We start from the raw sequence: 19,385 nt of genomic DNA, 5'->3' as shown, positions 1-19,385 counted from the left end.
TTTTTTTTTTTTTTAGATTCCACTAAAGCTTTATTTATGGACACTGATAATTGAATTTCATATAATTTTCATGTCAAGAAATATTAGTCTTCGATTTCTTTTCCAAACCATTTAAAAATACAGAAACCATTCTTAGCTTTTAGGCTGTATAAAAACAGGCAGCAGGCCAGATTTGGTCAACGTGCTGTAGTTTTCCAACCCCTACTCCAAAGTAAACCTTGAAAGGCCAAGTTACCTCAAAATTTCAAATCATTGTTTCCCAGAGATTTATAGTGTTTATTCTAATCTTCATCAGTAACTTCTTTTAGATCAGCTGGTTTCCACTTTGGACTCTGGTCTCATCAGTTAAACTAGTTCTAACGCCTTCATGAAAGTCATGACCTCCCAAACAAGCTTGACGTAGCCAATATTCCATAGTTAATACTTCTTTGAAGAGCACTCAATGAGCTGCGTTAGTGTGATCTTTAGGGATGTTGGAGACATTTCGTTAATTACCTTCATCTGCTCTAAGGCAAAAGATGAACCATCTTGCTGTAAATTTTCAATAATCTGTTTCACAGTATATGCCGAAAAACTGTTTATTTTGTCCATGTGTTCCTCGGGCATAAAAGACTTGTCTTGATGAGTTTTGGACTTTGTATGGTAAGTGTCTAAGACATCTGCAATATTTTCTTTTGAAGGATATTTTAAGGCTAACAAATCTCCCCATAATATGCCCAACTTTTCAGAATCTATAAAGTGTGTAGAAATTCCTGATCTGTACACATCTCTTCCCTTTAGTCTGAATCCTGTTTTTTTTGTTGTTGTTGTTTGTTTGTTTGTTTGTTTGTTTTGTCCTTTTTGAGACCGTCCGCACCGCGCTCAGCCAGTGAGCGCAGTGAGCACACGGGTCATCCCTATATAGGATCCGAACCTGTGGCGGGAGCGCTGCTGCACTCTCCCGAGTGCACTACCGGCTTGGCCCTAGTCTGAATCCTGTTAATGCAAGGAAATAACCAAGTTCTCCTTGAAGTCTTGGCAACTAAAAACCTCCACCCACATCAGGGAATAGTCCTTTTGCCGTTTCTGACGTTGCAAAAAGAGACTTTTTGGTAGCCACTTGGAATTGCCGATGAACTGAGATACCAACTCTCCCACCCATTATAATCCCACGAATAAGTGCAACATATGGTTTCTGGTAAGACTCAATGGTACTGTTCAGCATATATTCTTCTCTGAAGAAATCTTGAGCTATCTTCTGTTTTGCCTTTCCAGCTTCTGAGACCACTCTGACATTACCCCCAGCACAGAAAGGGTAATTCCAGCTTCCTTTCCTCAGGAAAGTTTCAGGATCTTGTTACCACTTCTTTAGCTGTGAGTAATCTGCTGAATCATGTTAAGAATCAGTGCTTTTAGGATCTTTGGTCTGTTTGGTATTACCACTCCTGCACAACCTTTTCTTTCCAATAGTGTGTCACCTATTGCATCTGTGTGCTTGCACATTCTCAAATGTTGCAGTATGGTATTAGTCCTTTTGAATAAATTAAACCTTGACATGAGCTTCTACACCTCCCACTGGCCCATCACCAAAAAAACTTGGGAGCTAAACCAGCCGAGACTAAAGGGAGCTAAAGGAGACGCCCCCAGAATACTCCCCAAGAAAGGATTATTTTCTTCCTTTAATATTATATCATGATCTATTCTTTATCTATTTTCCCTTCAATAAGTAGGACACTTGGCTAGCATCTTTTCAGGTCTTTATTTGCTATTTGTATCTTTTCTGGGTGAAAAGTCTGTTCAAATCTTTTGCCTTTTTTAAAATACTGAAATGCTTGTCATGTTACTTAGGTGTAAAATTTTTTTATTATATTCCGTATACAAGTATTTTGTCAGATATATTATGCAAAACTTTCTCCCAGTTTGTAATTTGCTTTTTGTTTTCTTAAGTGAGTCTTTCAAAGAGCAAAAGTTTTAAAACTGTTGAAATTCATTTTATAATTTTTTTCTTTTATGATTTGTGTCTTTTGTGTCCTGCTTAAGAAATCTTCGCATAACCCAGTATCACAAAGATTTTCTCTTATATTTTCTTCTAGAAGTTACACCAATTTTTTTTAACCATTTGTAGTTGTCACAACTCGCCTTTCCAATTGAGAAAACTAGGCCCAGAGAGGTAAAAACAGTTTGCTCAAGGGCATTTATCCATAAGTTGTCACCATGTCTTCTGATTCTAAATTCTGCACTTTCCCCACTGTACAGGTCTATGCATGTCAGAATATGTACAGTTGTAGTAAGGTCCATGTTCATCTAATATATTCTGAGGGTGATCATTTAGTTTGTTATTCTCAAGGCATTTACTTCTCTCATTTCCTGCTAGGATCTACCATTTGTTTAGCACATCAATCAGAGAGCAAGTAAGGGAGGAAATGTTAAACATACTAATCAAATATTATTTTTTTAGTGCCCTCATAAAAGATGTTTTCCAATTAACTGGATTCAATGAAAATTTGATTTATGAACTACAGACATAATAATGCATGTTGAATAGTCAGCCAACAAATATTTATTGAGTCTTATGATAAATGCCAGGCATTGTATGTAGTTGCTGGGTATACGGTAATGAGTGAATTAGGTAGACTTGATCTTTTTCCCCATGAAACTTGTAGTCTAGATGAGTAGCTTGCAAACTCTTGTAGTTGAGGTTCACAGTTAAAAAAAATGCATTTTACATTATGACCTGGTATTTGTATGGGCGCTGATGCACACACACATCTTTTTTTGTTTGTTTTATTACTAATTGACACGTATTGCTTGTACATATTTATGGGGTACAGAGTTATATTTCAATACATGTATACAATGTGTGGTGATAAAGTCAGGGTAATTAGCATATTGGTCATCACAAAAATGTATCATTTCTTTGTGATGAGAACATCTGAACTCTTCTAGCCAATTGAGAACATACAATAAATTATTGTTAATTATAGGTGCCTAGCATTATTGTAGGCTACTAGCTTATTTTTCCTATCTAGCTGACACACATACATATCTACAACAGAGTACCATGAAATAATTCTTTCTCTTCCTTCATGCAGTGTACTCTGATATTTTCTATTCTATTCAGTTTTTTAAAAGCTATGCTGCTACAAACCACTAAATTGATTCTACAAGCTGTTGATGGGTCTCAGCCTGCAGTTTGGAAAAAATACTTGAGTAGAATCTGATTGTTTACTGCATTTTGAGGAAGCCTTCAAAGGCTGTGGATTGTTGCCAAGGGACTTGCTGGGAGAATATGAATATGGTGACTATCTCTTGAGATTCTCAGCTGCCTCCTGGTCAGGTGGGACAGAGAGTATAACCACACATTCTTCTCAAAGATATCATAATGTTCAAAGTTTCAGAGGAGGTGCTAACTTCCTTCTTAAGATTCTGTAGCACTGGAAATTGTGATACTTTTCAAAATTACTTGGCTCGTTAGAGATTTAGGAGTAAATGGGAAGTAACTAGGAAAGGAAATTCCTCATTCATTTTCTCTAATGCTAAAGCATACTCACACAGAAAGCCTCAAAAAATCCATTTCAGTAAGAAGATTGAAAAGTAGCTTTCTTCATTTGATTGGTTGGAATTGAGGAAACTGAGTATACCAAGTATACTGCTTGATATAAATTATGAACAGTCCCTGGAGGGGACTTTTATGAGCCATAACCACAAGTGAATTTTTTGTCAAAATGTGAAATTGCTTTATATCTTTTGAGCAGACAATTCAGAGTTTCAAAACACAAGGAGGTTCTATCCATTTTTCTCAGTTTGAAATTATCTGAGGATTAGAGAAGAAAGAACATTGCTTCAGAAATTTGAAATTAGAGACTTTTTAATCAAAAGAAGTTTTATTCTATGACACTAAGTCTGTTTTCTACTCAAATTGGACCTAAATGTTGGGTTTGTGGTAGTAGAGGTTTTTGTTTTTTTACTCCCAATGGGAGTGTAACTACAATAGTAGAGTGATTTTTACTTTGAATTTTCTAACCGCCTACCTTCCTTTGACAAATTCACATGCACTGGGAAGCAGCCGGCAGCAGCACCAGCCAGGTGAACCACGCAACTGGACGCGGCCCCTCACCCCACCTCAGACCCAGGGGGGAGCACCAGCCTACGAATCTGACCCACCGAGTTTGGCCCAGCAGAACTCCATGGGGCTAGGGGCTCATTCTATGACCACAGAATCTCAAATGGGAACCAACGTGGTTTAACATAAGCACCACCACACCTACTGTCAAGCAAAGGCAATTCACCCCCCACAGTAGCAACCAAGGCCACTCCACAGCCAACCTCAGTGTAATAGAAGAAGCAAACCCCTAGCAAATGACCAAGCATCAGCAAAAAAAAATACTAGAAGTATAAACAATCAAGAAGAAATGACACCGCCACAAGGATACAGTAATGCCCCAAAGTCAGACTCCATGGAACAGGGAATCCTTGAAATGTCTGAAAAAAAATTTTGAGCAATGATCTTAAGAAAACTTGAAGAAATAAAGGAAGACTCAAGTAGAGAACACAATGAAACAAGAAAAAAACATCCAGAATATGAAGGAGGAAATCTACAAGGAGATTAATACCATAAAAAAGGGTGCAACAGAACTTCTAGAAATGAAAGACTCACTCAGTGAAATAAAAAACACAACTGAGAGCTTGAGCAGCAGGGTAGAGCAAGCAGAAGAAAGAATTTCAGAGCTTGAAGATGGTCTTCCTGAAATAACTCAGGCAGACAAGAAAAAAGAATTAAAAATAATGAGGAAAACCTAAGAGAGATAGCAGACAACCTCAAGTGCTCTAACATCCAAATTGTGGGTATCCCTGAAGGGCAGGAGAAAGGAAAAGGTATTGAAAACCTACTCAAAGAAATAGTAACAGAAAACTTCCCAGGTGTAGGGTGAGATACAGACCTTCAGATCCAGGAAGCCCAAAGGTCCCCAAATAGATACAACCCAAAAAGATCCTCCCCAAGATATGTTATAGTTAAATTCGCAAAGTTCAAAGACAAAGAGATAATTCTACAAGCAGCAAGAGAAAAGTGTCAGGTCACTTATATTGGAACCCCTATCAAACTAACAGCAGATTTCTCAACCAAAACCCTACAGGCTGAAAGAAAGTGAAATGATATATTCAAAATACTAAAAGAAAAAAAACTGCCAGCCAAGAATTCTTTACTCAGCAAGGCTCTCCTTCAGAAGTGAGGGAGAAACAGTGTATTTTCCAGACAAACAAAAGTTGTAGGAGTTCACCACCACACAACTAGCCCTGCAAGAAATTCTCAAGGGAGTCATTCAGCTGGAATCTGAATAATGGTGACCACCATCACAAATACATGAGAAAGAGCAAAACCCACAGTTAAAACAAAAATGCTATGGGCTGGCCCAGTGGCGCACTGCTACAGTGCGCCGCTTGGGAGCGCGGTGGCGCTCCCGCTCGTATAACTTCGTATAATGTATGCTATACGAAGTTATTACGCATTTACAGTGTATACAAAATGCTAGCAAGAAAGAGAAAGAAGCTAAATCATTCCACCTTAAATTCCCAACTCACATTGAAGAAGAGAAATAAAAAGGGAAATAATGATCAAAAGATATATAAACCACCTAGCAATTAAATGACAGGAATTAAATAACACTTCTCAATAACTACTCTAAATGTGGACTAAACTCCCCATTCAAAAGACACAGACTAATTGACTGGATTAAAAAGCTAGACCCAAGTATATGCTGTCCTCAAGAGACCAACCTCACCTGTAAAGACACTCATAGACTAAAAGTGAAGGGATGGAAAAAGATATACTATGCAAATAGAAAGCAAAAACAAGCAGGAGTAGCTATTCTTATATCAGACAAAATAGACTTTAAACCAAAAAACACTTAAAAGACAAAGAAGGCCATTATATAATGATAAAGGGAACTATCCAGCTAGAAGACATAACCATCATAAACATGTATGCACCCAATACTGGAGCACCCAGATATATCAAGCAAACACTCTTAGACCTAAAGAAGGAGATAGGACCTAATACTTTAATAGTGGGTGATCTGAACACCCCTCTCTCAGTAGGGGACAGGACTTCCAGGCAACAAATCAACAAAGAGACACAGGATTTAATCTACACCCTAGACCAACTGGACTTGGCCGATATATACAGAACATTTCACCCAACAGCTAAAGAATACCCTTTCTTCTCATTAGGTCACAGTACATTCTCCAGGATAGATCACATATTAGGTCACAAATCTAGTCTCAGCAAATTTTTAAAAATTAAAATCATTCCAACAATCTTTTCAGACTACAATGGACTAAAACTGGAGATAAACAATAAGCAAAATGCTGGAAGCTATACAAATACATGGAAAATAAATAATAGGCTCCTGAATGACCTATGGGTCCAAGAAGAAATTAAACAGGAAATCAAAAAATTTCTAGAAAGTAATGAAAATAAAGATACATTATACCAAAACTTGTGGGATACTGCAAAAGCAGTACTAAGACGCAAATTTATTGCAGTAAATGCTTATATCAAAAAAATGGAAAGACTTCAAATAAGCTACCTAACAGTACACCTCAAAGAACTTGAAAAACAACAACAATCCAAACCTAAAGGCAGTAGACAGAAAGAAATAATTAAGATCAGAGCAGAACTAAATGAAATAGATAAGAGACCCAAAAAACAATAGAAAAGATCAACAAAACTAAAAGTTGGTTTTTCGAGAAGCTAAACAAAATAGACACACCATTAGCTAGATTAACAAAAAAAAAACAAAGAGAGAAGATCCAAATAACAAAAATCAGAAATAAAAAGGGGACTTTACAACTGATACCACAGAAATACAAAGAATCATTAGAGACTATTATAACAACTGTTGACAACAAATTTGAAAATCTGGGAGATATGGATAAGTTTCTAGACACATATAAATTACCAAGACTGAACCAAGAAGAGATAGAAAACCTGAACAGACCAATAACAAGCAAGGAGATTGAAGCGGTAATTAGCAATCTTCCAACAAAAAAAAGTCCGGGTCCAGATGACTTTACAGCTGAATTCTATCAAATTTCTAAAGAGGAGTTAATACCAATTCTCATGAAACTATTCCAAACAATTGAAACAGACATTACTCTCCCAAACTCATTCTATGAGGCCAACATGACTCTGATACCAAAACCAGATAAAGACACAACAAAAAAAGAAAATTATAGGCTAATATCCTTGATGAACCTAGATGCTAAAATCCTCTAATCCTAGAATACAGCAACATATTTAAAAAATTACACACTATGATCAAGTGGGATTCATCCCAGGGATGCAAGGATGGTTCAGCATATGAAAGTCAATAAATGTGATACATCTCATCAGCAAGCTCAACAACAAAGACCATATGATTATCTCAATAGATGCTGAAAAAGCATTTGACAAAATTCAACATTCTTTCATGATAAATACCCTCAACAAATTAGGTATAGAAGGAAAATATCTTAACACAATAAAAGCCATTTATGACAAGCCCACTGCCAGTATTAACCTGAATGGGGAAAAATTGAAGGCCCTCCGCCTAAGGACAGGAACAAGACAAGGATGTCCACTCTCACCATTTCTATTCAACATAGTACTGGAGGTACTAGCTAGAGCAATCAGGCAAGAGAAAGAAATGAAGGGATCCAGATTGGTAAAGATGAAGTCAAACTTTCCCTATTTGCAGATGACATGATAATATATATAGAAAAACCTAAAGACCCTATCAAAAAACTCCTAGAGCTGGTTCATAACTTCAGTAATATTGCAGGATAACAAATAAATACCCCCAAATCAGTAGCATTTATATACTCAGATAATGAGTTAACAGAAAGAGAAATAAAGAAAGCACGCCTGTTTACAATTGTCACCAAAAAACTACAGTTCCTAGGGATCAATTTAACCAAGGAGGTGAAAGACCTCTACAATGAGAATTATAAACCACTTCTGAAAGAAATTAAGACACAAAAGATGGAAAGATATTCCATGCTCTTGGATTGGAAGAATTAACATTGTGAAAATGTCTATACTACCCAAAGTGATCTACAGATTCAGTGCAATCCCCATCAAAATACCAGTGACATTCTTTACAGAAATGGAAAAAACAATGTTACCTTTCATATGGGAAAACAAAAGACCCTGAATAGCCAAAGCAATCCTGATCAAAAAAAAAAAAAACAAAGCTGGTGGCATAACTCTGCCTGACTTCAAATTATACTACAAAGCTGTTGTAACCAAAACAGCATGGTACTGGTATAAAAAGAGACAGTCAGACCAGTGGAGTAGAATAGAGAACTCAGAAATCATTCCTCAGGCTTATAGCTATCTGATATTAGACAAAGGCAACAAAAATCTACATTGGGGAAAAGATTGCCTCTTCAACAAGTGGTGATGGGAAAACTGGATATCCATATGCAGAAGAATGAAACTAGATATGCATCTCTCACCATATACTAAAATCAACTCAAAATGGATTAAAGACCTAGGTATAAGACCCAAAACTGTAAAATTACTAATGGAAAATATAGGTGAAACACTTCAGCAGTTAGGTCAGGGCACAGGNCAAGAAGAAATTAAACAGGAAATCAAAAAATTTCTAGAAAGTAATGAAAATAAAGATACATTATACCAAAACTTGTGGGATACTGCAAAAGCAGTACTAAGACGCAAATTTATTGCAGTAAATGCTTATATCAAAAAAATGGAAAGACTTCAAATAAGCTACCTAACAGTACACCTCAAAGAACTTGAAAAACAACAACAATCCAAACCTAAAGGCAGTAGACAGAAAGAAATAATTAAGATCAGAGCAGAACTAAATGAAATAGATAAGAGACCCAAAAAACAATAGAAAAGATCAACAAAACTAAAAGTTGGTTTTTCGAGAAGCTAAACAAAATAGACACACCATTAGCTAGATTAACAAAAAAAAAACAAAGAGAGAAGATCCAAATAACAAAAATCAGAAATAAAAAGGGGACTTTACAACTGATACCACAGAAATACAAAGAATCATTAGAGACTATTATAACAACTGTTGACAACAAATTTGAAAATCTGGGAGATATGGATAAGTTTCTAGACACATATAAATTACCAAGACTGAACCAAGAAGAGATAGAAAACCTGAACAGACCAATAACAAGCAAGGAGATTGAAGCGGTAATTAGCAATCTTCCAACAAAAAAAAGTCCGGGTCCAGATGACTTTACAGCTGAATTCTATCAAATTTCTAAAGAGGAGTTAATACCAATTCTCATGAAACTATTCCAAACAATTGAAACAGACATTACTCTCCCAAACTCATTCTATGAGGCCAACATGACTCTGATACCAAAACCAGATAAAGACACAACAAAAAAAGAAAATTATAGGCTAATATCCTTGATGAACCTAGATGCTAAAATCCTCTAATCCTAGAATACAGCAACATATTTAAAAAATTACACACTATGATCAAGTGGGATTCATCCCAGGGATGCAAGGATGGTTCAGCATATGAAAGTCAATAAATGTGATACATCTCATCAGCAAGCTCAACAACAAAGACCATATGATTATCTCAATAGATGCTGAAAAAGCATTTGACAAAATTCAACATTCTTTCATGATAAATACCCTCAACAAATTAGGTATAGAAGGAAAATATCTTAACACAATAAAAGCCATTTATGACAAGCCCACTGCCAGTATTAACCTGAATGGGGAAAAATTGAAGGCCCTCCGCCTAAGGACAGGAACAAGACAAGGATGTCCACTCTCACCATTTCTATTCAACATAGTACTGGAGGTACTAGCTAGAGCAATCAGGCAAGAGAAAGAAATGAAGGGATCCAGATTGGTAAAGATGAAGTCAAACTTTCCCTATTTGCAGATGACATGATAATATATATAGAAAAACCTAAAGACCCTATCAAAAAACTCCTAGAGCTGGTTCATAACTTCAGTAATATTGCAGGATAACAAATAAATACCCCCAAATCAGTAGCATTTATATACTCAGATAATGAGTTAACAGAAAGAGAAATAAAGAAAGCACGCCTGTTTACAATTGTCACCAAAAAACTACAGTTCCTAGGGATCAATTTAACCAAGGAGGTGAAAGACCTCTACAATGAGAATTATAAACCACTTCTGAAAGAAATTAAGGCACAAAAGATGGAAAGATATTCCATGCTCTTGGATTGGAAGAATTAACATTGTGAAAATGTCTATACTACCCAAAGTGATCTACAGATTCAGTGCAATCCCCATCAAAATACCAGTGACATTCTTTACAGAAATGGAAAAAACAATGTTACCTTTCATATGGGAAAACAAAAGACCCTGAATAGCCAAAGCAATCCTGATCAAAAAAAAAAAAAACAAAGCTGGGGGCATAACTCTGCCTGACTTCAAATTATACTACAAAGCTGTTGTAACCAAAACAGCATGGTACTGGTATAAAAAGAGACAGTCAGACCAGTGGAGTAGAATAGAGAACTCAGAAATCATTCCTCAGGCTTATAGCTATCTGATATTAGACAAAGGCAACAAAAATCTACATTGGGGAAAAGATTGCCTCTTCAACAAGTGGTGATGGGAAAACTGGATATCCATATGCAGAAGAATGAAACTAGATATGCATCTCTCACCATATACTAAAATCAACTCAAAATGGATTAAAGACCTAGGTATAAGACCCAAAACTGTAAAATTACTAATGGAAAATATAGGTGAAACACTTCAGCAGTTAGGTCAGGGCACAGGCTTTATGAACGTGAGCCCAAAAGCACAAGCAGCAAAAGAAAAAATAAACAAATGGGACTATATCAAACTAAAAAGTTTCTGCACAGCAAAAAAGACAATCAACAGAGTGGAAAGACAACCTACATAGTGGGAGAAAATTTTTGCTATCTATGCATCCGACAAGGGACTAATATCTAGAATATACATAGAATTCAAGCAATTATACAGTTAAAAAAATAAATGACCCAATTAAAAAATGGGCAAAGGAGCTGAATAGACATTTTTCTTTTCTTTCTTTTTTTTTTTTTTTCCTTTTTTTGTCTATTTTACTGACCGGTAACGGGATTGCAACCCTCAGTGTCGCGCCCCTACCAGGGACCGGCAACAGGATCGCAACCCTCGGTGTTGCGCCCGCTCCGCGCTCAGCCAGTGAGCAGGAACCGGTCTCCACATGGGATCCGAACCCTCGGCGGGAGCGCCGTGGCGCTCTCAAGCAGCGCACTCTCCAGTGCGCCACCAGGCCAGCCCAAAGTTATAATGGCTGTAGTAACAGAATAGTCTTTTTTTTTTTTTTTGTCCTTTTTGAGACTGGCCGCACCACGCTCAGCCAGTTAGCGTACCGGTCATCTGAATAGACATTTTTCAAAGGAAAACATACAAATGGCCAACAGATATATGAAAAAATGCTCAACATCACTAGTCATCAGGGAAATGCAAATTAAAACCACATTGAGATACCACCTTACTGTTAGACTGACTATAATCAAAAAAATGGTGAATAACCAAATTCTGGTGAGGATGTGGAAAGAAGGGAACACTGCTGCACTGTTGGTGGGACTGTAAATTAGTACAACCACTTTGGAAAACAAGTTGGAGGTTTCTCAAACAACTACAGATAGATCTTCCATATGATCCAGCATTCCTTCTTCTGGGTATATATCCAGAGGAATGGAAATCATCATGTTGAAGAGATACCTGCACTCCCATGTTTATTGCAGCTCTGTTTACAATAGCCAAGATATGGGACCAACCTAAATGTCCATCAATAGATAATTGGATAAGGAAACTGTGGTGAATATATACACTATGGAATACTACTCTGTCATTAAAAAAAAATGAAATACTGCCATTTGCAACAACATGGATGAACCTGGAGAAACTTAAGTTGAGTGAAACAAGCAAAGCACAGAGGGATAAATACCACATGTGCTCACTCATGTGGGAGCTAAGAGAGAAAGGAAGGCAGGAAAGAAAGACCACAGTAGTGCCGTGATCCAACAGAGGGAGGAAACGGGAAGGGGGAGGGAGGTTGGGGATAATTGGGAGGGGACAAAGGGTACAAAAGTTATTTCTGGTAATGGGTATGCCCCCAGTATGAATCTGGCCCTCACATCATGGGTAGGAGGGGGGACAATCAGCTTTGTATCTCATGAATATTCATAATTTTAAAAAAATTCACGTCCGCTAATAACATTGATATGAGGATTTACAGAAAATGTTGTCCCCATTTAAAGTGTCTGGGGAGTATAGGGTTGTATTGCATTTTCTAATGGGCTGGCCCCCTTTCTGTTGTGACAAAGGGAAGATAGCAAATTATCATATTTTAAACAGTAATTTTCTAAGATGCACATCATTTAATTATGAACCAAGAATGCCAATCTTTTTCTCATACCAATATTTGTTCTCTGTCCAGATGGTGAGAACAGTGAGAATAATAAAATAGTCTTAGCAAAACTTTCAAGTTGAAGCCTTCTCAAGAAACTGGTATATTTGGAAAGAATTTCTCTACTTATGAGAAGCAACGATCATTCTCTTCTGAGGATATGCTAACGTGAGAACTAAGAGATTTTTCTCTACATGGAATGAACATTTTCTTTCAGAGATATTATCCTCCAAGGAAGGGATTTTCTCCATGAATATCCTGGTTTCCGACAACCCTCACCTGGCTCAGACAACTCTGGCTCTCAGGACCTGACTGATGTCTGTAGGATGTGACACTTGTCACTTTGCTCCATGGCTCTGCCTGGGCCTGGAGTTCTTCCTTGTGCTGACTAATATCCCATGCAAAAAGTCTGTGTCTAAGTTCCAACTTTTTGTCTAGGATTGGGCCAATGACTATCATAAACTTCTATGCTTTAGTATCTCTTCGTACTGGCCATGAAGAGAGATCTGGTTTCAACTGGGCCTGGGCTCTGTGCAGAAATTGACACAGACTTTGATTTCTGCAAGGGACCTTCCTCACTTAGGGTGGGTGTTACGCTATGTAGGTGTTCATCAAATACAAGTAGTGGCCCTCTATATAAACTGAATAACCTGTGCATGTGAATGACTGCTTTTGCATCTCACTGTAGATACACCACTTTCCTTTTGGTGGTTTTGCTATCAATTGCTAGTTTAGGAATCCAAGCATTGGTCAGTGTTTCTATGAGAATATATAATTGAAGATCTACACCTAAATTTCCAAATAATCTTTGTATAAATTGGCAACTGCTTATTACCAATTGATTGATTTTTCTGCACTGGTCTCAAACTCTTCCAGCATAGTCTCCTTTGCTCCCTTATTTCTGATCTTTGTAAATATATTGTCCTTCATCTCCTATTATTCTTTACCTACTGATTTTTAATCACAAGTAGAATTTGTTCCAGATCTTATTGCTGTTTTCTCTTGAGCTTAAATTATGTCTGTCTTTTGTACCCTAAATTAAAAAACCAAACAAAACCCATTTGGGTTCAGTGAAATATCTGGTATGAATTAAGGCCAGCAAAGTCTTCTTCCCCTTTAAGGAATGATTTTTTAGAGTAATTCTGATTTCTTCTTGGTATCTATGATTCTTCCTTAAAATAGGGTTAAAAGTTATTTAGAACATTTTTTAGAGCTCTGACAAATGATATAAGGCATTTTAACTCTCATAGCAAATTATCCACCAGGGAGAGATTGAATCTCAAGTCTTCCCTGTCCTCCAATTTACCATTTTATAGACTGAATATGAAACTGGATTGTAAAGGTTTTCTACTGGGGTTCCCTTTTTCCAGGTTAAGATTAAACTGATAATTCTTTTTCTTCCCTCCACTCTCTGATGTTAAAATAATAAATGTTGTTATCTCTTAGCACAGCAGCAGTGATTTAATTGTGGTGCTATATCAATTTTAAGTTGCAGAAATTACTTCACACTTCTTTTAATTGTAGACACCATTTTAGCATTTTGACTGTTTCTGTATCTGAGTCAAAAATGTGTTATAGAGAAGGCATTTCTCTCTTATTTCAATTTGGTTATGGAGGAACAGATTCTTCAGTGCCTGGATAAGTCGTTGGAATTTAGAGACCTACTGCTTAAGTGTTTTCATAGTAGTGATATCATTCCACCATTTCTGGTTTTAATGCAGTGATTTTAAGTACTGACTGCAAAAGCAAATACTTTAGACCAGTGGTTCTCAAACTTATATATCTGAATCACCTGGAGGGCTTGTTAAAAATAGATTTCTGCCAGCCCAGTGGCGCACTGCTACAGTGCGCCGCTTGGGAGCGTGGTGGCGCTCCCGCCTAGGGTTCGGATCCCACATACAGACCGGCTGCTCACTGGCTGAGCGAGGTGTGGGCGCAGCGCCAAGGGTTGCAATCCCGTTGCCGGTCCCGGTCCGGTACGGGCGCGACACTGAGGGTTGCGATCCGTTGCCGGTCACGAAAAAAGACAAAAAGGAAAAAAAAATAGATTTCTGAGCCCTACCCCCAGATTTTTATTTGGGGCCCAAGAATTTGCATTTCTAACAAGTTCTCAGGTGCTACTGCTACTGGTGTTTAGGGAACACAATGAGAATCACTGCTCAGAGGGTTTTTCTCCTTTTTCAGAAACGTGCCCTTTTAGGGCAGATGGTTATATCAGGGGAAAAAAAGGGAAAAAACACAAAAAACAAAACAACCTTAAGGAGATGACAAGGTTTAGTGGGCTTAACAAAAAAAGTAGATTATCTCTGTGTGAGGGTGTAAATTTGTAATTACAAGTAAGGTGGCATTTGTATGGGATCTGAGATACATAATAAGTGAACATTCAAAGAATGAAAAGCAAAACCTCTAAATCTTAATACTGTCAGTTGTAATAAAAGACTTAGAAGGGGAAGGGAGGTTTAGTGGAAGAGTATAAATGTATCTAAGGGACCTGAATTAAGATATCTGCTCTGCCATTTGCACTTAATGAATGAATTCAGAATGTGTAACCTCACTAAGTTGTTTTAGAATTGAAAGAGATAATAAATGTGAAATGCTCTGCATATGGTAGCTGTCCATCAAAATTTTTTTCCTAGAATCTGGCCTCCTCAGTTGCTTTTTTATGCTCAGGAATCTTCAAACTTTTTGGGTGATAAGTTTTACCCAAAGTCATTACTTGTAAAATAATTGAATTCCACTTGTAAAATAATTGAATTCCAACAATTGCAGCCCTGTGCATGCTGTACAAATGCAGATATGGAAGATGTGGGCCCTATTCTTCAAGTACAGTTGTCACTTCGTATCCATGGGGGATTGGTTCCAGGACTCCCCATGGATACCAAAATCCGCAGATGCTCAAGTCCCTTATATAAAATAGCATAGTACTTGCATATAACCTATGCACATCCTCCCATATACTTTAAATCATCTCTCGATTACTCTGAGTACAGCTGCAATGTAGTCACTTAGAACCAAAAAAAAAAAAAGAGGGGAGAAAAGATGGAAAGAAAAAAAAAGAAATCGTCAATAAACTTTTTCTGCTTCTTAAAATCATAGCACCTATAACAGGAATAGAATAAAAGATACTTAAGAATAGCAACAAGTTTTAACTTCTGTGGGATTATTTCTCAAGGCTTCTACTTGCAAATTGTTTGGTAACTGCTCAAGTTAAATCTTAACACTCTTCAAAACATCCTTCTGAGTACATGAGTTCTTTCACCATACACTCCATGTAAAGGATTGCCACATTTTACTACTACAATTGTTGCTTACAAGCTTTTCTGGATTGAAACTTCTTGTTATGTATAGATGTGTTTGTCTTACCGACAATGTTAATACCTACTTTTCTCCAAGCAATACTTGGTCAAAGGGGCATATTTCTACTGAGCCATACTTTTATCTTTGAAATGTTTGCATCTCCATAAAAAATAAAAACAAAAAGCAGTTTTTGTAACCTGTTTAGTTATCTTTGCCTTTTTGTTTGGTGTTTTACCATAGCTAATTCAGTACCCAGAAAGTGCTTAAAACACAGTAGGGGTACAATAAATGGTAATGAACGACTCATTGTGAGTTCAATACTTCTGGGCTATGTAGGGAATATGATTTTGTCTTTATTCAGAAGTAAAACACACGTAATTTGGTATAAGCAAGATTTCCCTAGAAGGCAAATATTTCTTTGAAAGAGAATTTTAACACCAACATGTAAGCCTTTTACATCTAGGAAGGAGATTATTATTAGAAACAGCAGTAATAATAGCAGCAGCATCAGTAGCTAAGTCATGCTAACTGCTTTTTTTTTTTGCTAATGAGTACTATGCAGGGATTGAACCCCAGCCCCTGGTGTTACCAGCATCATGCTCTAACAAACTGAGCTAACCAGACAGCAAGCTACCTGCTTTTCTTATGTTATCTCTTATACAGTCTTCACAACAACCCTATTAGGTATATGATATTGTTGTAACCATCTTTGTGGATGAGGAAATTGAGCTCAGAGAAATTAAGGAATGTGCTCAAGATCACACAGCTAGTAATTAGCAGAACTAGGATATGAACTCAAGTTAATTTAGTTAATATTTGGGCTTGGTATTTCCAATGCAGGAGTATGAGTTTGACTTTGTCGTCTTCAAAATTCCTACTGAAGTTGCAAGAGAGACATTAAAAAAAAAGAAAAGAAATGAAAAGAAAGAAAAAAAAGATAATAGGTATCTGTACTGTAAACAAGGAGATCACCATCCTCATGCTAGAAGAAACACTGGAAAAATTCCTACAACATGAAATACAGGCAAGACCAGGTTGAGGTAAGGGCCTACCAACCTGAGAGGTACTGCATATAAAAGCCCACATAAAGAGGGAATTAAGAAAGCATCTTTTATTTCTAGCTTACTAAAAATATTTGAAATCAGAAATGACTATTACCTTTATCAAATACCTTTTCATGTCTGTTTAAATAATCTTATCGTTTTTCTCATTTGACTTAATAATATGCTAAATTATATTAATAATGTTCCTAGATATTCATTCATCCTTGCATTCTTGGAATAAGCCCCATAAATCATAAGTAGGACAGTTCACTCTGCAGAACCCAGGAATAACTCAGGAACTGGAATTACCATGTGCCTCGGAAGGGAAGGAAAAGAACTTGAAGTGTCTTTTATCTTCCTTTAGGATTCTTAGAATTTAATTTAGAACTACATATGTTGGCAAACTGTGGTTATTAGAGGGGGGAAAGGAGGAGGGGGAGAGAAGTTAGGGAGAAATTGGTTAATGGACACAAAGAATGAATACCTTTTGTCATGATGAATATGCCAACTGTTCTGATTTGATCATCACATATTGTATGCAAATACTGTACCCCACAAATATGTATAATCAATTGTTTCAATAAAAAAAAATTTTTTTAATGCTGGCTGCAAATACTTGTTCCATGAACCAATTATTTTATAAGGCTATTAGCATACTTAAATGAATACCTTAGTATTTTTTTTGGCAGCTGGCTGGTAAATGGATCCAAAACCTTGACCTCGGTGTTGTCAGCACCATGCTCTAACCATGTGAGCTAAGTGGCCAGCCTATAGCTTAGTATATTAATGAATTGTTTCAATTAATAAATATACAGTAAAGTCTTAAAATAACTTTAGAAATGCAAATGTGGTTACAGGACTTCTTTCTTGAAAGGTCATTTTGAAAGAGTTAATGTAAACATCCTGAAATATTTAGAAGAGTGAAAACTGCAACATCTTAACTAGTGTAATTTGCTTTAATTAATTTATACTTTTCTCTCTTCAGTTTGTGTACATTGTGGCAGTGACAAGCCACTTTTGATATGCTTAAAATTATCTATTTTATCTGTTGTGGTATGAGAGCTTGGGAGAATTGAAAGCGGCTCTGATGTCTGCCTTATAAATTCCTTCAAATATTTTATTTAGCATTTATTAAGCCTTTAGCTTTCCTATTATGACTTCTAGGAGTCTGAGTATTTTGTAGACTGACTAAGAAAAAAAAAAAAAAAGCCAGATGGAGAGTAAACATTTGTAGGGAAAACGAAGATAAATGGTCAGGGTCCCTCAGATGTTCAGAATCTTGCCGAGCATTTGATGTAAATACACACGTGTGCCCAGGTGTTCCTTGGTTATTGTCTAATGTAATTGAGCATGTGCACCCAGGTGTTCCTTGGCTATTGTCTCATGTAGATGCACATGGGCAACTAGGTGTTCCTGGGTTGTCCGACTCACACCCAGATGTCCTGGGTTATTGGACTTGAGTATAAAGGACAAATGGCTCTGATTCACTGCCCCCCATCCCCGGGACACCCCTGTGGTAGCCACAGGGAGGCCACTACTGCTGCTGGAGGCTGTTGCTGCAGGCTGTTACTGCAGACTGTTGCTGACAGTGCCCCTGGGACCCTCTGGGAGACTGCCACTGCTGCTGGTTCAGGAAGCTGAGGACTGAGCTCGTGTCATCTGCCAGTGGCTCCCGGGATCTTTCCCAACTGCCTAGCTCATGGACCTGTGTGTGTGAGGGGTCTGGTGACCCAGCCAGGCACATGAGGGGTCTGTGACCCAGTCTGTACAATGGGTTTGAAGGGTGTGAGCCCTAACTCTTAGCAATACAGTGTTCTTATTTTTCCCCCTCCAAAATGTAAAGAGACTGCATTTGCAGGATTTAAAAAATGATTAAGTATTTGGTTATTTCTGATTATTTTCTAAAAGAAGGAAAGAGGGATAATGGCAGATCAGACTTAGTTGTAAGAAGAAAAGCCAAAAGTAGGTGTTGGGCTGGGTCACAGACCCTGTGAAAGGGCGCACAGACCCAAGCTGATAAGATGACAGGACCCAAGCTGACAGTTCACCAGAGAAGTTCCACTTTATTCAAGGACTGCGTGTATATTTATAGGGAGCTGCGTTCTGGGTTTTGATAGGGGGTGGATGGGGCGGTAGCTGATTGGACGGGGCTGGGCAGGAGGTGAGCCTTGACCTGTGACTGGTTGAGGTCTGGCGCCGGCGGGCTTCTACTGCGGAGAAGAACCCAGAAGGGCGCCATATTGCTAGGGGATGCTTTCCCCCTCCCACTCCGCTTGAGTGCCCACGGTATCCTTACATTCTTCCCTTTTTCCTCTGTTGTGGGAATGGGTCGTCATAATCTTCGAGCTACTTCCTGCTGGACGGGGGCGTAGTAGGGGAAGAGGAATTGGGAGGAGATTGGGGATTTTGTAACAGGACCCAAAAGAGGGTAGAGAATAAGATAATTTTGAAGGGGGAGAACTCTAGAAAGGTTCCCTGAAGCCACAGGTCAGTGATTTGTTGAGTCCAGTGTGTAGGAGGCTGTAGGGGAGAGCATCCAGGCGTCCGTGGCCAAAGCTTCCAGGAACAGGGACCATCAACGAGGCAGGTCTATTTTAACAGCGGGTTAGCCGATCTGGTGAAGGGC

The 19,385-nt window shown here is 37.7% G+C and overlaps 1 pseudogene; it reads right to left on the bottom strand.

The window, feature by feature from the left end:
• Positions 1–236: 236 nt before the first annotated feature.
• Positions 237–12,878, bottom strand: LOC103585945 (annotated as a pseudogene).
• Between the last annotated feature and the right edge of the window lie 6,507 nt (positions 12,879–19,385).

This window comes from Galeopterus variegatus, unplaced genomic scaffold, assembly GCF_000696425.1.
Source record: "Galeopterus variegatus unplaced genomic scaffold, G_variegatus-3.0.2 Scaffold288, whole genome shotgun sequence".
Lineage (NCBI taxonomy): Eukaryota > Metazoa > Chordata > Mammalia > Dermoptera > Cynocephalidae > Galeopterus > Galeopterus variegatus.
Note: the sequence above shows the minus strand (reverse complement) of the source record. Positions and strands in the feature narration are given on the sequence as shown.